Below are 23,251 nucleotides of genomic sequence, written 5' to 3' on the forward strand. Positions count from 1 at the left end.
TGGAATGTAATTCTCCTTTGGGCAGGGATATGACCACCCCAACACTTAGCTGCATTCCTGGCACATCTTATGTGCTTCAAAGATATTGTCAAATGAATCAATGGATTCTGATATATTTTCTTAAAAGGACCTGTGAGGTATGGAGGTCAAGACTAAGCTAGATATTACTGGGCAGTTGAAGGCAGCATATGGATCCCAGTTTCTTGGGATAACCAGGTAAAAGAAATATGTCCCTAGCTGTTGACTATATGTACCTGTTTCTCTGGAACAGCTCCAGTCAACTAAGTGTAATCACCCTTTTCAAGATGTTGGTTCTGAAAAATAATGGCCAAAGTGACATACAGTGGGCATTAGAGAGAAAGGTAAATGCTATATGATCTCTTATATGTGAAATTAAAAAAAAAATTAGAAACCAAGCCTATAGATACAGAGAACAGATTAGTGGTTGCCAGAGTTAAGGGGTTGGTGGTGCGAGAAGTGGGTGAACTATTTATTCTCATTTTTTAATTTAAATAAACTGAATTTAAAAATTATGTATACCCATAATTATTGAAAAGGAAAGGTATTCCCCAGTGAACTAAGAGAGATATGGTGAAAGTATTTTTCATAGTATAATTATTTTTAAAAGACTGTGTGTATACACACACAAACACACACACACACATATATATAAATCAAAATGATATGCACTAAAATATCAACAGGTGAATGAACACAGGATAACTTTTATTTTGTTATCTTTATTTTTCTATTGTCTTTGAAGTCGTGTAGTATATAATTTATTACTTTACATGCCAAAAATCTTGATTTTTGTTGTTACTTTCCTTCATGAAATCCATTATAGAATTTAGAATTTCTGTATTTGAAACCCTACTTTTAGGAGATTCAGTTCAGTTCAGTTCAGTCACTCAGTCATGTCCGACTCTTTGTGACCCCATGAATCGCAGCACGCCAGGCATCCCTGTCCATCACCAACTCCCGGAGTTTACTCAAACTCATGCCCATCGAGTCAGTGATGCCATCCAGCCATCTCATCCTCTGTTGTCCCATTCTCCTCCTGCCCCCAATCCCTCCCAGCATCAGGGCCTTTCCAATGAGTCATCTCTTCTCATGAGGTGGCCAAAGTACTGGAGTTTCAGCTTCAGCATCAGTCCTTCCAATGAGCACCTAGGACTGATCTCCTTTAGGATGGACTGGTTGGATCTCCTTGCAGTCCAAGGGACTCTCAAGAGTCGTTTCCAACACCACAGTTCAAAAGCATCAATTTTTCGGCACTCAGCTTTCTTCACAGTCCAACTCTCACACCCATACATGACCGACCACTGGAAAAACCATAGCCTTGACCAGACGGACCTTTGTTGGCAAAGTAATGTCTCTGCTTTTTAATATGCTATCTAGGTTGGTCCTAACTTTCCTTCCAAGGAGTAAGCATCTTTTAATTTCCTGGCTGCAATCACCATCTGCAGTGATTTTGGAGCCCAAAACAATAAAGTCTCTCACTGTTTCCACTGTCTCCCCATCTATTTCCCATGAGGTGATGGGACCAGATGCCATGATCTTAGTTTTCTGAATGTTGACCTTTAAGCCAATTTTTTCACCCTCCTCTTTCACTTTCATCAAGAAGCTCTTTAGTTCCTTTTCACTTTCTGCCATAAGGGTGGTGTCATCTGCATATCTGAGCTTATTGATATTTCTCCCAGCAATCTTGATTTCAGCTTGTGCTTCTTCCAGCCCAGCATTTCTCATGATGTACTCTGCATATAAGTTAACTAAGCAGGGTATTACTAGGTGATATATTATTTCTTTTTCCCAAATGTTTAAGTGGTAACTATTTCACCCCAAGAAATAGTTTTTTGATTATGTGTTAACACCCAAAATAAGTTATAGAGGGGAGTTAATATGAAAATCTTAGATTTATACCTTTATGTGATACCTAAAAGCGGCCCTATTCTCTTCCACTCTGAAGAGAAAAAAGGTTCTCAGAGTCAAAGGCAAGGTTTGCTTTAATTTCCCATGGTGCTGCGGTTTGTCCCAGACCTTTCCCCTTCCTTACCGTGGCAGTGGAAGGGCGAGTCTGGGGGCTTCATTTGCTCCATTCACAAGGGCAGATACAGGATCAGGTGTAGGCAACAGTTTGTTGTTATATGTTCTCCAGTGACTATTTCAGTGGTAGTGGTGTGTACCACATTCAAAAATTCTCCAGCAAAATATTACTCAGATGACTTTAAAAATATGTTCCTTCTCACTTAAAATGGTGAGGGTCAACACAACAAGAAGATTTGGCATTTTGGCCTCAGAACATGTGGAATTTAGGGGTAAGGGTCATGGCTAATGAGTCCTGAAATTTAATTCTCATGTCTGGTCATATTGGAAGCTATATGACAGCTGGCTGAAAAGGGCAAAACTATTTCTGATGCTCTGAAACTGTGCTAGTCTTGAGCAAAGTTGACCAAATTTAGTCAGAAGTTTTCCCTATGTTGGGATCTGAGGCTACAAATTACCTCAATTTGTGGCTCTCAGATAGATGAATTTGTGTGCTGTGATTAACCGATAATGGATCCCATTTTTGTCTTAGATTCTGCTGGTCTGATATCATATTATTCCCTTTGGACAGATTCTTAAAGGCAACAAACCTGTTAGCTATCCATTCCTTGGGCCAAAAATTACCACTTTTAATGTGTGTGTGTGTGTGTGTGTGTGTGTGTGTGTGTGTGTATGCTCATGGGGGTAAAAATGTATGCAGAAATGATTGCATTTGCTCATAGTTGTTATGTCTATTTAGCACAAACCTATAAAGTTTAATAAAAATTCAACAGAGGTTCACCTATGCAAATCAAGACCAGATATACAAAGCATAGAAAGTATTGAAACTGACAGAAAAATGTGCTATTATCTGAGCAATGCAATCAAAGAGAAACTATCCCTTTGCAAGGGGTCCATATTAGAAAGGTAAAAATTTAAGAAAAGGCAGCATTACCCTACCCTAACTATAAGGGTAGAGAAAGAAAGAAAGAAAACCAGTCAGATATTTGTGAAAGTAAAAAAGTTCCCTTTCTTTTAAGACACAGTAGCTTGTGTAATTTTGTCACACGTATCTGTTGCTCTCATCTCTTACTTTGTGCTGAAAGGCTCACCAGAGCATTCACGGGAGCAATTCTCCCTCCCACCCCTGACACCTGCCACGGAGAATGTGTTGCATTATTCATTGGGAGCTAATGGCAGGTGATGAGATCTGTTCATGCTACATCCCTCACAGTAGGTGTTTATCACTCTGTTCACTCGCAGCCCTGCTATTACTAAGGGGCCAGAAGAACCCTACACACTCGCTTGAAAGGTAATGGGAAACGTGCTCAGCTTTCTGGGCTCACAAGTGCAGATGAAGGTTATCACCAGGGCAGCTGCGAAGCCCAGGGCGGGAGGAAGGTGGTCACTCTAAAGCGAACAGCTTAATTTTGGAAATCCATACAAATCATGTCAGAGCCATGATAATCCATCTTCCTTAGCTTCCAGCCTTTCAGCAGTCATTGCTCTGTAATAATTTCCCTCGATTCACCTGTGATCTCTATAAATAACTGGAGTGAAGGAGGAAAGGACAGGGGGAAAGAGATGGGTCTGGCTTAGTGTCTGATGAGCATGCCAGCGAGGAATTTATCTCTGTCTAGTAAGCAAGATGCAGTCTCCTCCGAGGGTGGGTGGCGGTATGGCCACACAGAAGCTAGTAGCGGGACAGTCCTGCGGCCCCAACTCTGTGCCCGTGTCATTTGAAACCAACTTGATGGGACAGGTAGTGGTTTCAGTGATTTATCTGGATGCTTGTGACAAAAAAAATTATGGAGCACTGCCATGGCAGCACGTGGGAGGAATAGAAGAAGGGTGACTATTTTATCCTCAAGTGCTTAATTCCTTCCAGGAGCATGAGTTAGCAGAGATTTCTTTGGTCTACCACTTTTGCCACAATAACCCCCTTTGATTCTAACATCTTTATTCATTGTTTTCTGGTTAAGTTTTTTTTTTTTTATTTGTATTTTTTGCCTTTTTAGAAGTAGGAGAACTTCGGGTATATAATCTGGGTTTCAAGGAGGTTAAGCAAAAGAATCTGGGGACAGAAAAGTCACAGTGGTCAAGATAATCAGGCAGGAAGGCAATTGAATTTTTGTTCTCCCAGCTCACTTGTGTTGACTTCACTACTTGTCCAAGATGGGTACTGTCTCTTATCCAGGGTGTCCTATTGGTGTCTTCCTGTGACATCATAGTCCGTGTGGTGTAATGGAGGCCAGAGGAATAGATTTAAGGTGGGAAAAACTTAGGTTTCAATCATAGATCAACTAGTTAGTAGCTGTGGGAATTCATTTAAACTTTGTGAGCCTTGCATTTATTGATAGTATAATGGGTATATTATCAAGTCTAGGGTTATTCTGAAAACTAAATGATAAACATTCAACAAATACTTTAGCAGTTTCTAACTCCTTCCACTCTTTTGAACTGAACGGTGAATTATCCTTTCTTTTACCTGGCCAAAGTAAATGTCTTTAGGTAGGTTGACAAATCTTCTTCCATGAAGTGAATGAGTTCAAACACTAATAAGTGTTTCGTATTGGCTCTTAGTCAGTGGGTTAGTGGTAAAATGCACTGATTTATAGCTGTATCATGGAATATTATTCAGAATGAGGGGAAAACAGTTGATGCAACAACTTGGATAGATCTCCATGGGGATTATGCTGAGTGTAAAAAGCCAATCCTGAGAGGTTAAATACTATATGATTGTATTTATGTAACATTTTTGACACAGCAACATGATAGCAATGCTTGTGTGTGTGCTAAGTCACTTCAGTCAAGTCTGACTCTTTGCAACCCTATGGACTGTAGCCCTCCAAGCTCCTCTGTCTTGGGATTTTCCAGGCAAGAATACTAGAGTGGGTTGCCATTTCTTCCCTAAGCAGGGATCTAACTTGGGTCTCCCACATTGTGGGCACATTCTTTACTGATTGAGCCACCAGGGATGGCACCATGATAGCAACAGGGAACAAATTAGTGGTTGTCAGGAGTCAGGTAAAAGGAAGGAGAGAGGGAGGTGAGTGTAATTATATAAAGGGTGACACAAGGAATCTTTGTGGTTGGTGGGACGTTCTGTGTCTTATCAGTGGTGGTGGTTCCCTGAACCTACATCTGTGATAAAATTGCATGAAATTGAGCACGCGCGCGTGCGCACACACACACACACACACACACACACACACACATATGCAGGAGTGCAACTAAAACTGAATGTCAGTAAATTGTATCAGTGTTGATTGGTTTTGATATTGTTCTGTAGTTTTGCAATGTGTTACCACTGAGGGAAACTGGGTAAAGAATGTGGGAAAGCTCTGTTATTTCTGACGGCTACATGTGAGTCAAATATCTCCAAAAAAAAAAGTTTAAAAACCATAAAAAAAATTGTCTTTGTCTTTCCATAGTAGCCATATCCAGGTATAAATATAATTATCTCTCAGTTGGTAATATGACCATGAGGGTCATATTCCTTTAGTCTGATAATTTCTAAAAAAAATTCCTGAAGAAATAGTAAAAATGATACACATACTTATGTCCAAAGATTTTCATCACAGCATTATTTAGAGCTGTGACATGCTAAAAGCAACTTAAATTTCCAACTTAGTAATGCTTATTGCATATTTCTAAGATGAGATTAAAAACTCTACATTGAAGTAAAGCTTTAATGCACTAACCATTGACTACATGCCACAAATGAGGGATTTTTCTTATTTATACCATCTCCCCCTATGTTTTCTGTCTTCTTCCAATTTTTGATACTATTCTGTGTTTTTCAATTTATATATTGTTTTATTAATTACATTTTATTTTATGGGGTACTGTTGTAAAGCAATTTATTTTGTCTTTTAATCCACCACTTTTAGAATTCCTTTGAATCTCCCACTTTTTTTCCCAGCTTTACTGAGCTATAATTGACACAATAATCCCTCACTTCTTAAGACCAAAATATTTCAGCTCCTCCATTCTCTACCACATATCTCTAATTCTGTCAGTTAAGCCATTGCTTTTCTATTGTCAGGTTTTACAATGCGTGTCTGTAATTAAGTCTTCTGTAATTTCTCTCTAGGTTAATTCTGCACATTGAAAACCACTAAATAGGATTTCCAATATTATGATTATGTAAATATTTTGCAGTTGGGAACCAGTTAGCATAATTCCATTCCTAGAGAAAGAGATGACACCCTATGCCACTGAAACAGTGTTGCTTAAAGGAGAAAATTCCTCAGAAGGTTAAATGAATTCTTATCTACTATTAGTTGCTCATGGAGAAGGCAATGGCACTCCACTCCAGTAGTCTTGCCTGGAAAATCCCATGGATGGAGTAGCCTGGTATGCTGCAGTCTATGGGGTTGCTAAGAGTCAGACATGACTGAAGTGACTTAGCAGCAGCAGCAGAATTAGTTGCTCAAAATTGTGTCATGTGTTTTTGATTGCAGCATATGTATACTGTAACTTTCTTGAGTGTACTCTGCATTACCTAGAATTTCTAATTGCCTTGATGTGCTCATTTCTTTACTATGTTGCCAAACTTAACCACTTCCTTAATCATATTATTTATTGAATACTGAATTTTAAAGTTAATTTTGAAGCAGTTGCTGTAAACTTTAATTGTTTCCTGGGTTAGCTTTTTTTCTTGTACTCCTTTTTCATGAGTCTGCAGTTTTATTCCACTGTATCTCCCCCTCTTCCAAGAAAGTGAATGGGAGGCAAAAATTTTTTCATTCTTGAAAGGAAAAACTGATTAATTGAAGAGAGTCAGTTTAGTGGATAGATACATATGATGGATTTGTGTTTTGCTCATTAATGCATTGTCAGAGTTTCTTTTTCTACCCCTGGATGGAGACTTGGAGAGCTTCCATAGCTTTCTGGTTACTTATGGTTAAAAGCTGTCTAGTCCATTATCAGATGTTCCATCTCATCTCCTCCTCTTTCTCCAGCAAGCCTTAGATTTTGTTGTCTTCACCTGTGTTCTGTCTGACCCAGCCCTTCATGCTGGGACCTCTTCTTCCCTTCTTTGGGCCTAAACTTCTGATCTTCCCTTAACTTCTGTCTTGTTTTAGAGGAATAACAAATACTGAATGGCTATAGCAGAGACTTTTGCTGATGACAGGGAAGGAATAACAGTACAGTAGCCTCAAAGCCCATCATTTGAGCAGGCTGATACCAATCCATTCATATCCTGGTATATCTGGGTTTTGGGATTCTAAACCAGATAGACCATGGGGAAGAAATAAAGCCTCCTCCACTTCTGCAAGTCGACTTTACTTCTACCAGTCTAGGTCAGCTACCATTGGAAAATTTTCATTCATTGCTATTAATAAGTGAAATGTCTTCGAAGATTCTGCCAGTAGTCTAAGGCTCCATTTAAATTTTGATGCACTCATGAGATCTTTATATTTTTCCACTTTAAAAAGGTATTTTAGTGGTAAATTGAGAGAGAAATCTTTGCTAAGCAGATTCTATTATAAAATCAGAACACATACATATTTGTGTATAAATATGAATAAACAGAATGTCTCAGGTAACTAGATTTTGGACAGATCTCTTAGTTCCTGCTAATTTGAAGTTATACTATTTAACTTTATCCTAATGCCTTCACTCTAGATATAACAGAGCAATGATATCAGCATTTTATAATTAATAGTTTGTCATGCCTTATTTTTTGGAGCAGTTAAAGTTTGGCTAAACCATATTTCTTCATTAAATTTCTCTGTCTGACCTCCTGGCATGTTTGGTTGCAGTGAATCTTAGTTCGGTTTGGCAAATTAAAAAGAATATGACAAGACATTTTGAAAAGATTAGGTAAAGAAGGATGAGTTTCCCAGGTGGCGCTAGTGACAAAAAACCCATCTACCAACTCAGGAGATGCAAGAGGGACGATCCCTTTGAGTAGGAAATGGTAATCCACTCCAGTATCGTTGCCCAGAAAATTCCATGGACAGAGGAGCCTGGCTGGCAGTCCATGCGGCTGCAAAGAGTCAAGACATGACTGGGTGACTGAGTGCAATGTTAAGCGATTAAAAAATAGAAGTATTTAAAGTCTTTAATATGCAGAGCATTCCATTTTATGAAGTGGTCACATTTTTAGCAATCTCTACTAGAAAATGGTCCCAAACCTGGAAGTAAACAGAAGACTGTTATCCACACCTTTAGATATATTACTGCAGTTGTTAAATTATATTCGAGAGCTGTTGCTTCAAAAGATAGGAATTTGAGATTTAAAAAAGATTTGAAACTTGTTTAAAATTTTTGACTTTGAAAAAGATATTGATTAAGCATCAAAGAAATTACTAAGGGTGTGGGCTCTAGCATCAAAGAAATGCAGTTTGGAATTCTGGATCCTGCCTCTTCCATTTTCTGATTTGGGGTAAGCTATTTATCATTTTCTAGACCTTAGTTTCATGTGTATGTTGGACATAATAACACCCATCTCAAAAGAACTGCTTTGGGTGATTATATGAGAGAAATCTATGTAAAGATTATTTTTAACTTACTAACTATATGAGAATAATCACAAATAATTTATGTCAAATATTAATTGTGAACTCTTAATTTATGCCAATATTTTATTCTTTGAAGATATTGAATAAGTGAATCTTACACAGTAACTTCCTGAGCTTTCTAAATTTGTCTGAAATCATACTCTTCATAGAATTGACCATGATCTCAACATCCATACTTGGAAGAAACTTCAGTAAAATTTCAAAATGCCCCATCAATGAATTATGAAAAGAGCTATTAATTGTTCTCTGTATTAATATCCAGCCCTGGGAACAAGAATAAACCTTTAGTATTGTATATCATCAGTTACACAGTGGGCTATAGCAGTTTTAGGACCACCTGCATATTTACATACTTGACCAAGAAACAGATAAAACAGAGAGTGGATATTACAGACTCTAGTCATTCATATATGGTTCTTGGTGAGTTATCCTTCTTTCACTTCCTTTTGGCCCAGGTAGCCTCCCTCTTTCCTACCTACTGTGCTGGAAGTTGATTATGGGGGTCCAAGCTCCAAATCCTAGTTCTATCGAATTCATATTTTAGCATTATGAAGTATAGCATTTATAGTATTAAAAAATGTGCCAATATTTTAAAAGCTGCTTTGGCCACAAAAGAACCTGTACTTTCAGAGATGTGGAGAAAAGGCTAATAAAAGCTAGGGAAGTAAGGACACAAGTATGGTTAGATCAACTCTGACTGCAGGGCATTGGACACATGTGGGCCACCAGCCCAGGAGAGCTGGATATACAGACTTGTGTGGATCTGATTTCATTCTAGACACTTTCATTAACCATCTACGTGTCTTTGGGGAAGCTAAAAGAGTTCTGTAAGCCTCTGACTTCTCAGCTATAAAATGTCAAGGGGTATAATTCTGGGAGTCACAGAAAGTGGGCTTAAATCGCGGCTCTTCTACTTAACAAGCTGTGTGGACCAGGTATTTAAGATTTGAGCCTCAGTTGCCTCCAGTGTCAGATGGGGATAACAATAGGATTTACTGCATACAACTTTATGAGGATTAAATGAGTTAATACATTTAAATACAAGTAAAGTACCATGCATGTAATAATGCACATTATATGTGAGTTAATATTTTAAGTGTCTGGTTGAATTAAAGAAAAGAGAAACCCCTAGGCAGATCAGTACTATGGAGAAAGTTGTTTCTGTGCCTCCAATCTCCTTTTCATTTTCACCACATAAGGAGAATCGTAGCTCCCCCAGATGTCCATGCCTTAATTCCTAGAACCTATGTATTAAGTTACAAGGGGAAAAAAAAAAATCTTTGTGTTGTCAGTAAGGGTGTGAACTAGCCAATGTCTTGATTTTGGCCTTGTGAAACCTTGATGAGAAAAAGCAGTTGAGCTAGCTCATACTTCTGACCTGTACCACCGTGAGATCATTGATTTGTGTTATTTTTAGTGATTGTGTTTGGGGCAGCTTGTTACAGTGGGAGAAAACTAACATACTACCCGACCTCCTTGCAGACCCTATGACAGTTGGCTGCAACTCCAAGGATATTTCAAAGGATCACCTAGAGAGGAAAGGTCTGTGTAAGATCGTTGTAGAGACTTAGGTAATATAAAATTTATCAGAAGGATGCAGTCAACATTATATGAGCAGGAAAGGATAGGATGGAGAGTATATTCTCCATCTACATATAGTGAAATTTGAGGAATTTTAAAACTTAAAGCAACATTTATGAGTCTACTTTTATCTCCTTGTTTTAAGATGAAGAAACTGAAAATCAACTTGTCAGTGAACTTGCCCAAGGTAAAATATCCAGTTAAGTATTTGTTCCAGGCTAAGATTGATCAACCAGATTTTTGTGATGTCCTCTTTTTACTCTATGTGCTATTCACACCTCATTGATCCCAGTCATGTGATGAAGCATAGACCAGCAAAATGCTGAAGGAAATGGCCAGGAATGTCAACAGTGTTTTCCTTTTCAGCCGGGAAACTTGAAGACCAACTTCTTTAAAAATAGGATTTTAGGTATGAATATGCATAAGGCTTCATTTACCCTCCAGATAGGGCTAATGCATATGGAATCCTAGCATAATTATATTGCTTAAGCATTCTGTTTTGTCTATAAGCTAACACGGTCATAGGTGAAAAGAAGTCATTGAAACATCAGATGAGGGATTAGGTTAGGTGATTGCCAAGATCATTTCCTGTCCTAGAATCGTTAAGAGCACTCAGGTAGTGATTTATGTTGGCTTAGAAGGATGCCATCCAGACCTTGACCAGAGTTTGAAAACAGTTTCCCAGCCAGCAATGCAAATAGATAATTCCACAAGTTGGCCATGTTACTGGTATATCATCCATGAAATCACCAGGCAGACATGTCACTGCATCATAGAACCTTCACCCAGGTTCGCATAGGTGAGATTTATGAGAGCAGTGGACAACAGAGGAGCTATTTTTCTCTTTGCAGTGTTGAAAGTCTGGCTTTCTTTTTGGGTGCTGTTAAAATCCAAATAGATGCATATGTAACATGTCAGTGAGTGGGATTTTTTTCTGTTGCTCCAGAATTGGTACCATGGCTCAGTGTTGAAGAGGGTCCAAGTATCCCTTATTTAAATGGAAACACTCAACACTGGGCTAGAAACCTCTCCAGGACTTAATAAGAAGCAACCTGCCCTTCTCATTCAGCCATCTCCTCAGCCCAGGTTATAAGAATAAGACTGTGTATATTAGTTCCCTAGCACTGTCATAACAGAGTACTGCAGATTGGGTGGCTTACACAATGGAAATTTATTGTCTCATAGTTTCTAGAAGCTGAAAGTTGAGATTAAGCATTGGCAGGGCGCATTTCTTCTGAGGTCGCTCTTACTGACCTGTAGATGGCTGTCTTCTTCCTGTGTCTTCACATGGCCTTTTCTCTGTACTGTACCTGTTTCCGAATTTCCTCTTCTTAGAAGGACACCAGTCTTACTAGATTGGGGCCTACCCTAATGACCTCATTTTAACTTAATTTATCTCTTTATGTACCCTATATCTAAATACAGTCATAGGCTGTATGACATAGGTATCAGGGCTTTAGTGTGCAAATTCTGGGCCAGCCTAGAGCAATGGGGAAAGGACAAGCACACGGCAACCCACTGCAGTATTCTTGTCTGGGGAATCCTCCTGGGCAGAGGAGCCTGGCAGGCTAGAGCTCATGGGGTCGCAAAGAGTCGACTGAGTGACTAAGCACTCATGAATACAGATGACGCTGCCTTCTTGCTTGGAATTTCTAAAGACTGCATTTTTACTTAACTTTCACCTGTTTGGGAAAGATCAAAAGAGAACCACAACTGTTATCATGGCTACACATAAAGGACTATAGAGGTTAAAGGATACATCAGATATCCTTGGACTGCCCAAGTGACATCTAGGCAAGCTAGTGGATAACACAACCCAGGGAAGGATTTGAAGGTAAGTATCACTGGTTGGGCTGCTTAAATCATACACATTCTATCTTTGTTAATGATTCTCAACAAGAGTAAATTGGTCCTCCAGGGTACAATTAGAAATTTTAGTTGTAACAATTGAGAGGAAGCACTACTGTATCTAATGGGTAGAGGCCAAAGATGCTGCTAAGCCTCCAACAATGTACAGGGCAGGCTATAAAACAAAGAACTGTCCAAGTCAAAATTGAAATTGTGCTGCTGTTGAGAACCCTGGTTTATGTGAACCCCACATTGGCATATGCCACCATATTGGCTTGGGCCTTCATCATTTCATAGAATCAGACTGCATCAGAGGGAGACCAGCAATGCCTCCTCATTGCTGACAGGTGACCCATTACATAAGAATATTTTTGCCTCCTTTATTTCTCCTTCTAGGACTCAACCTTAAGGATTGAGATCAAGGGGAAAGAAGGGAAAGGAGTTATCACAAGTGCACCACATTTTCCCATTCTGCAATTCAGGAACATGGTGGAGAAGGAAGAATATAAAAGCAGATCATGCCCTCCTCTCCTTATTAGGCTCCTTGAACCACTGATCTAGTCAGTGATATAAGAAGTAGTTAGTTTTTAATTAAATATGAGATTGAAATATTAACTAGACTGGGTTTTTATTATTGTTGTTCAGTCACTTAGTCATGTCCAACTCTTTACAACCCATGAACTGCAGCACGGCAGGCCTCCCTGGGTTTTTGCAAGTACCGAGAAGACTATGGGTCTGCCTCAATGTCCTTAAGCACTGGGGAGGGAAAACTCAACAATGGTGAACTTGGAAAGACTGATGATAAGAAATAAACTAATTTCTTGGTTATATCCCAATGATTTGAAACTCTTATTGTAGGAGGAAATGTATAATATAAAGATGATCTATACCTGAATGCAGGTTTGCACACATGCCAGTCAAGATCTTGCCTTGTGATGCCACTAATAGATGGTGTATTCCAAAGAAAGACAACCAAGTATTTGCTCAACTCAGTATCCCAAATTTCTTGAATCCTAAGTGGGGTGATGATTTTTAGAAGTGTAATATCATACGTATTCATCTGGCCATGTGATATAGAGAAAAGAGTATCTGTTTTAGAGTGAGAACATCTTGTTCCACTCCACAATTTAGCTACTTACTCAGCTGAGGATGTGGTCTTTGTTTGTTACATAACTTCTCTTTGAATCCCATCTTTCCATCCTCAAGGTGGATGAATGAAAGTTCGATCATTACTCATGAAGTTTGTTTAGAGTTTACTTGGGGTGGGGGAATAAGTCCTTATTTCTTCCTGATTTAGCAAAATGTTTTCATACTCATGATGCAGTGATAGCTACTATTTACACAGCACTTTTCTATATGATTTTATTTACATAATTTTCAAAACCAATCAAAACTGATCAATAATGATAAATTTTCAGCATGGTATTTACCTTTGCCTGGACAGGGTCATGAAAGGGTAGCTTCTGAAATGTTGGCAGTGTTTTCTTCTTTATCTGGTAGGCTGTGCATTGATCTCCAAATTTGCATTTCAGTAAAATGTTGACTTACAAATATTTTGATCACCTTTAAAATGGTCAGTGACTCAAGTGCAGTTCCTGAAACCAGAGATAAAATAGGTAGTTTCTTTTAATATTTTAAAAATGCCCCATACTCTTTTCTGAGCAGTCTTGAGAACTGGGTAGGAAATTTAGTCCTAATTTGCTTTATAACCAAAGAACCATGAAGTGTTTTTGATTTTAATAGGAAAGTTGGTACAGTTTTGGAGTCATTTGACAGCTTACTATAGAAGGAACTGTGAAGTCTGACATTGTTTCTTCCCTACGTTCTTTTCTTTCCTATCTCCTTTGAGCTCTTTTTTTTCCCCCATTTATTTTTATTAGTTGGAGGCTAATTACTTTACAATATTGTAATGGTTTTTGTCATACATTGACATGAATCAGCCATGGATTTACATGTATTCCCCATTCCGATCCCCCCTCCCGCCTCCCTCTGTCTCCGATTCCTCTGGGTCTTCCCAGTGCACCAGCCCCGGGCACTTGTCTCATGCATCCAGTCTGGGCTGGTGATCTGTTTCACCCTTGATAATATACATGTTTCGATGCTGTTCTCTCGAAACATCCCACCCTCGCCTTCTCCCACAGAGTCCAAAAGTCTGTTCTGTACATCTGTGTCTCTTTTTCTGTTTTGCATATAGGGTTATCGTTACCATCTTTCTAAATTCCATAGATATGCGTTAGTATACTGTATTGGTCTTCATCTTTCTGGCTTACTTCACTCTGTATGATGGGCTCCAGTTTCATCCATCTCATTAGAACTGATTCAAATGAATTCTTTTTAATGGCTGAGTAATAGTCCATGGTGTATATGTACCACAGCTTCTTTATCCATTCGTCTGCTGATGGGCATCTAGGTTGCTTCCGTGTCCTGGCTATTATAAACAGTGCTGCGATGAACATTGGGGTGCACGTGTCTCTTTCAGATCTGGTTTCCTTGGTGTGTATGCCCAGAAGTGGGATTGCTGGGTCATATGGCAGTTCTAATTCCAGAGCTCTTTTCTTCTGATGTAATTGTCACTCAGGGGAGCCTAGTACAGTGACTGTCTGCTCTGCGGCTGTCCGGAGGGCAGGCATTTGGGGAGTGAGCATTCACTAAAATTGGGAGTCTGATCTGTTACCTCATTGTGGAAACGAGGAACATTGTAGAATGAATCTCAAACAATGGAGCACTGAAAGCAGAAGGGAAGGGGATCTCTTCTTGGAAAGAGACTCTCCTACAATCTCAGAGATCTTTGTTGGGAAGGGCCGTTCCCTCTGCTGGAGCCTCCATAACACCCACAAAAGCCCTTCTTCTGGAAAGTTACCTTTTAGCAAAGGTGGAATGATCAAGCCGGAAAGAAAAGCCCTTTCGCTGTCCAGGTGATCAGACAGGGAAGAGGAAACAACGTCAGGGACTCGTGTTGTTAAATAGCTGCCCTGCTTCTTTTGTTGTGTGCACAAACGCAGTGTTTGTGACGGGAAATGTTTGGTAACTATTCACACAGCAGGAGAGTATAGTGAACTTTTTCTCAGATTGATCGATTCACACTACATGGCTTTGATGTGCAAGGAATTGGGGTTGCAGGATTATTAAAACATGGTTCTTGGCTTCAGTATCTTCTCTTCTGGGTAAAGCAGACATGTTGGGCAAAATAACATTCTGGCTAGTTTGTGCAGTGGAGGCATGAATGTGTTGCAAATGAATGCATGGTGAATAGTTTTAAAAATGTTATGTTCTGTATAATCCCATTATGTAAAATGTTAATATATAGTGTAATGATTCCACTTAAATAATATATTCAAATATTAAAAATATTTTAAAATATTAAAAAATCTAGAAGCAGTATATTGGTATTTTATTATTGACTAATTATACGATTAAGAACAGTTTTAAAATTTAATTTTTGAGAGTAAAATTTTTTTCTATTTTTAAAATATGTGCTCATTGTAAAAAAAAAAAAAAAAGTCAGTCTTTAAAGATGTAAAGAAGGGACTGATAGGGAGCACATGTAAATCCATGGCTGATTCATGTCAATGTATGGCAAAAACCACTACAATATTGTAAAGTAATTAGCCTCCAGCTAATAAAAATAAATGAAAAAAAAAAAAGAAGGGAATGACAAATCACAAATAATCCATTTTCTAGATGTACAAACATGAATGAGTTGGCATATATCTTTTGGGACTTTTTCTTAAGCACGTGTACACCCAACATAAATATATATTTGAGGTCATGCTGTGCTTTTTCTTTCCATGTTAATTTTGTTATTTAAATCGTTCATTTAAAAGAAATATGCAGTGTATATTTGTTCACTCATTTTTCCAGCTTTATTGAAGTATAATTGATAAATTGCACCTCTTTAAGGTGTTACTGTTGTTCTGTCACCCAGTCATGTCCGACTCTTAGAGACCCATGGACCCCAGGCCTCCCCATCCCTCACCATCTCCTGGAGTTTGCTCAAGTTCATGCTAGGCCACCAGGGAATTCCCCATTTAAGGTGTGCAACATGATTATTTGATATATGTATTGTTTAGTTTTTGTAAGCAGAGGTGAGTTTGAAATGAAAAACAACTTTTTCGCCTTATTATTCCTCAACTTCATTTTCACTCTCCCAAACCAACTGCTTTTATACACTGCTATTTTTTACTCCCTCCTGTGATTAATTTCATATGTACATCTGTGTGTGTGTATATATATATGTATACATACACATGTACTTATATTCCTGCTCTTCCTTCTATTACCTCTTTTGCACTTTCACGTCCCAATTTCTGGCAGCTCTTCTTTTAATTTTACATAGTCATGGTGAAACATTTACCTTCCTTTCTGAAACCATAATTATTATGAGCTTGGTCCTTAGCTTTTACCAAAGGCTGAAAACCAATAAATAGTATTTGTTTTTATGGCTATGTACATATTATTCACCACAAATTCAAATAAAGGTGTTGGATTGCATTTCCTTCTTTTTATGTCCAACATTATAACATTATTGCCATTTGAGGAAGAATGTTTCTAGTGTCAAAGTCAAATGGATTTGCTTTTATTACAGTTTTGCTTCATTTTTAACACGACTCATGTTTAAACAATGGCTTTTTTGGATAGCTCTTCTTTCTTCTGTCTTTGCTTTTTTGTTGACTTTTAATAAATGAATTTATTATCTTACTGCATTTTTTTTGCCAAGTGGTTGTTGAAATAAAAGTGATTTTTTATACTATGTTACCACAATTATCCAACCTAATTTTTTGCATAAGCAATACTTTCTTCTCAAAGAAAACCCTCCTAGAACATATTGACTCCCTATTGTATCTGGGCTGGTTGTTCTTTTAATCTTCTTACAACTTCAAAGCTGTTAGCCCCACAAAGTGTCCTGCACTCTTGGGGTAACTTTTTTCTTTTGGAATCCTGTGTCGTCCCTTTTTCAGTTTCAACTTCATTTTGTGTTTGTAGTACATGCTCATTTTTTGTCAGATTCATGAGCAATGCTGGTTTATCAACATTCTGCACCGAATCCAAATACACCTTTATATTTTTCTCTGTGCTTTGAGTGTTATTTAGTATTATCATAGAATTTTAGATCCAGAATTTGTGCAACTTTGAATGCGTCTTAATCTTCTAGCATTCAGGCTGGCTGGTAAGAGGTTTGTTGTCAATCTGATTTTGTATCTACTTAATTGTTTTGCAGATGAAGCATATTTTGGTTCACTCTCCTGGAAGCTGTTTGAAGGCAAGAGCAGTTGCCCATCCAGAGATAATTTCACCTGAATCAGGCCTGTAAAAGTGAAGTGCAGAACTGTGAGAGAGCCAATCTGAAGGTAGGCTCTGTGTGATTCAGTAGCTCTCCTTTTCTAACTTGGCTTCATTTCTCAATTTTCCTGAAAAGCCCGGCTAGAACTTTTCATTCTTTATGCACTAATGGTCAGTGAGGATTATAGAGCAGTCACTATTTACTGAAGCATGGCATGGCTAAACAGAAGGGTACAAAACATCCAGCATTTGTTTTTAAGGATTCTGGATCCATCAGAGATAAAATACAATTGACCTAAGCTTTTGTCTTCTAGACATAGTTTCTAGTTTGAGTTCTGTTGTATTTATTTTCATCCCTGAAGAGCCTGAAGATAGCCACAAGTTACAGGTAAAATAGGTATTGTTATTATTATTGTTACCATATTGTTACTTTTATAAAATAGTTGTCTGATTTAGTCTATAAGCAACTTGACAGATGTTTATTGTGATTGTAAATTTGAGTTTTGGAAACCCAGTGATAAGCCCAACTGGTCAGATGAGTTATGCAAGAAGGGCTGGCCCTATTTTAAAGTTCATCTATACTTATTGAAACTTAAGAGTTTCTAGTCTATGCCAGATCTAGACCCATCCTTGTTCAAATGTAGCTTTTCCATAGGGCCTAGATATAGAGCTTTTGAAGACGTGGGCAGATATAATCTGATATACATGAGGTAAATGGAGGGCAAAAATTGTTCATGTGTTTGAGAGAAGACATGGAGTAACAGTTTCTTAGCTATTAAATCTTTGAGTGGAGGTTTGTGACATAAATAGATCAGGCTACTGAGAAGGGGGTAAAACCTCTTTCATTTATGTAACTAGGAAAATAATAGCCCCTATGCAGGAGGACATTCTGAGTGTGTCTCCTACTGACACCATGGTTCTGCCATATTCTGAAATATTTATTGAATAAGTTTAGAATCATCAATAATAGTTACTTGATGGAGGTTTGTGGAAATATGCTCTTTCAGCTCTGAGAACCATGTGGTTCTGTTCAGCTAGTTACTATCACAAATAATTAAGGTCAAAAGCACCATTGATGCTTACTTTTCCACAGTGCATTAAAAATAATATTCTTTGTCTGAAAGCTGCTGAATCTGATACACCACTTTGAATCCTTCTAGTGCATTAGTGGGGCAGACTTCTGTGATGGTGGCGCTAGTTCGAATGACCTTTGTGCATAGAATTAAGTGATGGCAATAGGCAGAATAATCTCAGCCACCGTGTTCTAGAATTATGGATCTATAGAAGGCTGCAGGAACCAGGCCATTGAGATAACTTAATCAAATGCAAGAGGAATTTTTATCTGAAAGGACTTTTGTTCCTGTTTCTTTGTGTCCAGAGAGGGTCTACAGTTGGGGAGGAAGATAGACAAAGAACAGGAAGAAGAACAAGTTGCAGTAATTTTCTCTTCCTTTGATGAAGCACTTGACTCACCTTGTTGCTTTTTATCAGCCAAGCAACTTAAGCTGAACAAGCTATCATATTTTCTAACTGTTATCCATGAATTTTATGTGCTAATTATTCTCTATGCAATTTGTCTTTTCTCTGCTCATTTCTATCTCCTTCATTTCCTTCCTCCTTCTCCTATTTCCCTCATAGTTATCTGTTCGTTCATTCCACATGCACCTGTGGATGATGTTCTGTGAACAGAGCACCATGTGATGTGATCGATACAGAAGTGGGTAACATAGGGCTCTAATCCTGAAGGATGTCACACCCTGGTTTGTGAGGCTTAGAAGATAATATTTAGAAGTTACCTTTGTCTTTTCAGTCATTTTGGTACTTTGGAGGTAGAGCTTATCTTTTGTATATATACATCTCCTACCCTGTAAAGATACATAGATGAAATTGAAGTTGTTAACTTCATGGGCTTGAGGTTTGTAGTACAGACTCTTGCCTCACCTCCTGCTTTCTCTGTATGCTCTTGTCCCATCTATGGTCATAAGTGACACACCTCTATGATACCTCCTGGCTTCCTCTATTTGAAAGCTCATAGTTCAAAGTTATGGTTAGTTATCTTTTTTTTTGACCAATGTCCTCCCATATTCATTGGACTTATTACTAGAGGAAAGCTCAGCTTAATGCACAGAGAGAAAAGAAAAAATAGCTACAAAATTTCAATTCTGATTTTTACAAGTTTTCTAAATTATTCTTTGAGAAAGTACAAGATGGATAACATCCCTTGATGCTGCTGGATCTCTCCTGTTGAAAAAAGACATTCATTTCTGACACTTAAAAAAGTGTGTCTCTTGGTAACAAGAGACTTTTTATGTCCTATTCCTGGATCCTCTAGGCACTCTTGGTTGCAAAGCTTCCTCAGAGCTGCCGAGCAAATCCCCAGGGCCCTGGCTCTGTGGGCCCAGTGTGGGTCTCTCTGGTTTTCAGCAAAGTGACTGATGATGGCACTGTTCAGCATGCCAGCTCTCTCCAGAGCATAAGCAGAAAGGCACCTCATGTTCAGTTCAGAACCACAGAATCTTCATGCAGATCTATTCTGACGTGACTTCGACAGCAAAATAATTTTCAAAATGTTTTACGACCCCAGGCACCTCTAAAATAGCTTCACTTGTCACTTCTGTAGCCTCAAATCAGAATTAGACTAATATCAGGGGGATGGCAGCAGCACATTAGCCTGTCAAGCAGGAAGATCTGAACTTATGGAGAATACTGCCTGCTCCGGAGACAGAAACTGTAGAGGAGAGATCATTTAGCTAAGCAACGTTCACTCTAGGTTCATGTGGACTTCAAATTGGAAAACAGTTGAGAAGGGATAAGAATTTTATAATCCTGATTTGCATAGCAGTTTATAATATATCTGCATTTTCTCTTTTTATCCTCATCATAGGCCTATTAGTAGGGGGGGTTATTGTCTCCATGTTAAAGAAACAGCCTCAGACAGGTTCAAGACCTGCCCCAGATAGCTGGAATCATTTGCACTTTGTGAGGTGACTTTTACTCACCGCTTCCTCCTGGATAAATAAACAGGTGTGCATAATTTTATTGCATTTTATTTTATTGTGCTTCACAGATAACTGTATTTTCTACAAATTGAAGATTGTGGCAACCCGGTGTCAAGTAAGGCTGTTGATACCATTTTTAGAAGCATTTGCTCGCTTGGTGTGTCTGTGTCACATTTTGCTAGTTCTTTCACTATTTTCACACTTTTTATTACTATCATATTGGTTATGGTGACCTGTGGTCCATGATCTCTGTTATTGTTGTAGCTGTTTTGAGGTACCATGAACCACATCCATATATGACAGTGAATTTAATCGATAAATGTTGTGTGTGTTCTGACTGCTCCACCAACTGGCCATCATTGCCTGTCTCTCTCCCTCTCCTCAGTTCAGTTTAGTTCAGTTGCTCAGTCGTGTCCAACTCTTTGTGACCCTATGAATCGCAGCACGCCAGGCCTCCCTGTCCATCACCAACTCCCGGAGTTTACTCAAACTCATTTCCATTGAGTCGGTGATGCCATCCAGCTATCTCATCCTCTGTCGTCCCCTTCTCCTCCTGCCCTCAATCCCTCCCAGCATCAGGGTCTTTCCAGGCCTCCCCATTTCCTGAGACATGACAATATTGAAATTAGGCCTATTAATAACCCTACGATGGCCTTTAGGCATTCAGGTAAAATGAAGAGTCACATGTCTCTCACTTTAAATCTAAAGCTAGAAATCATTCTGCTTAGTGAGGAATGCAAGTCAAAAACTGAGATAGGCTGAAAGCTAGGCCTCTTGCACCAAACATTTAAGCCAAGTTATGAATACAAAGGAAAAGTTATTTCAGGGAATTAAAATTGCTTCTATAGTGAACATGTGAATTATGAGAAAATAAAATAGTCTTGTTGCTGATATGGTCTGGATAGAAGGTCAGACAAGCCACAACATTCCCTTAAGCCAAAGTCTAATCCAGAGCAAGGCTGTAACTCCCTTCAATTTTATGAAGGCTGAGAAAGGTGAGGAAGCTTCAGAAGAAAAGTTCTGAAGCTAACAGAGGTTGATTCATGAGGTTTAAGGAAAGAAACGTTCTCCACAACATAAAAGTACAGGATGTGTATATACATATGTATACCTATGGCTGATTCATGTTGATACATGGCTGAAAACTGCATAACATTATAAAACAGTTATCCTCTAGTGAAAAAAAAATTACAGGATGAAGCAGAAAGTGCTGATGCAGAAGCTCAAGCAAGTTATCCAGAAGATCTAACTGAGATAATTAATGAAGGTGGCTACACTAAACACTTTGCCAATGTACACAAAACAGCCTTCTCTTGGAAGAAGATGATATCCAGGACTTTGATAGCTAGAGAGGAGAAGTCAATTCCTGGCTTCAAAGCTTCAGAGAAAGTTGAAGCCAGTATTCATTTACCTTTCTGAAAATCCCAGCACCTTTAAGAATTATGCTCAATTTACGCTGGTTTTGTTCTATAAACAGAACAACAAAGCCTGGATGATAGCACATCTATTAACAGTAGGCTTCCCTAGTGACTCAGATGGTAAAGAATCTGCCCTCAATGTGGGAGACCTGGCTTTGATCCCTGGATTGGGAATATTTGGGTCAGGAAGATCCCCTGGAGAAGGGAATGGCTAACTGCTCTAGTACTCTTGCCTGGAAAATTCCATGGACAGAGAGTCTGGTAAACTATAATCCATGGGGTTGCAAAGAGTCTGACATGACTGAGCGACTAATACTATTGACATTATGGTTTACTGAATATTTTAAGCCCAACTCTTAAAGACTTACTGCTCAGAAAACAAGGTTCCTTTCAAAATATTACTGCTCATTGACAATGCACCTGGTCACCCAGTAGCTCTGATGGAAATATACCAAGAGATTAATGTTTTCATGCCTGTCAACACGACATTTATTCTTTAGCCAATGGATCAAGGAGTCATTTTGACCTTCAAGTCTCATTATTTAAGAAATACATTTTGTAAGGCCATAGCTGTCATAAATAGCGATTCTTCTGATGGATGTGGACAAAGGAAATTGAAAACTTTCTGGAAAGGATTTACCATTCTAGAAGCCATTAAGAACACTTGTGATTCATGGGAAGAGGTCCAAATATCAACATTAACAGGAGTTTGGAAGAAGTTGATTCCAGTCCACATGGATGACTTTGAGGGCTTCAAGACTTCAGTGGAGGAAGGAACTACAAATGTCCTGGAAATAGCAAGACAGTGAGAATTAGAAGTGGAGCCTGAAGATGGGGCTGAATTGCTGCAGTCTCAAAATAAAACTAATGGATGAGGAGTTGCTTCTAGTGGATGAGCGAAGAGAGTAGTCTCTTGAGATGGAATCTACTCTTGGTAAAGATGCTATGAAGATTCTTGAAATGACAACAAAGAATTTAGAATATTCCATAAACTTCTTTGATAAAGCAGTGGCAGGGTTGAAAAGATTGACTCCAATTTTGAAAGGAATTCTATCATGGGTAAAATGCTATCAAATAACATTGCCTGCTACAGAGAAATCTGTTTGTGAAAGGAAGAGTCAATTGATGCAGCCAAACTTCATAGTTGTCTTATTTTAAGAAATTGCCTGGGAGTTCCCTGGTGGTCTAGTGGTTAGGATTTGGTGCTTTCACTGCTATGTCCTGGGTTCAGTCCCTGATCAGGGAACTGAGATCCTACAAGCCATGGAGTGTGGTCAAAATAAAAAAAAGATGTTATAGCCACTCCTTCAGCCAAACTTCAGTAACAGTCAGCAGCCATAGACCTCGAGGCAAGACCCTTCACCAGCAAAAATATTATGGCTTGCTGAAGGCTCAGATGATAGTTAGCATTTATTAACAATAAAGTATTTTTTTAAACTAAGATACATACTTTTTTTTAGACATAAAAAATGCATTGCATACTTAATAGACCTAAGAGATGTTATTAATGCTATTATATACTTAATAGACCAAAGAGACTACATGTAGTGTAAACTTAACTTTTACATGC

The 23,251-nt window shown here is 38.5% G+C and overlaps 1 long non-coding RNA gene across 2 annotated transcripts in view; it reads left to right on the top strand.

Moving 5' to 3' along the window:
• The window catches only part of LOC122686122, a 511,195-nt gene that overhangs the window by 290,560 nt on the left and 197,384 nt on the right, over positions 1-23,251 (top strand). For both annotated transcript variants that reach the window (XR_006338626.1, XR_006338627.1), the window contains exon 3: positions 17,203-17,332. This is a non-coding gene — a long non-coding RNA (uncharacterized LOC122686122). The remainder of the gene's footprint in view (positions 1-17,202; positions 17,333-23,251) is intronic.

This window comes from Cervus elaphus, chromosome 29 (genome assembly GCF_910594005.1).
Source record: "Cervus elaphus chromosome 29, mCerEla1.1, whole genome shotgun sequence".
NCBI lineage: Eukaryota > Metazoa > Chordata > Mammalia > Artiodactyla > Cervidae > Cervus > Cervus elaphus.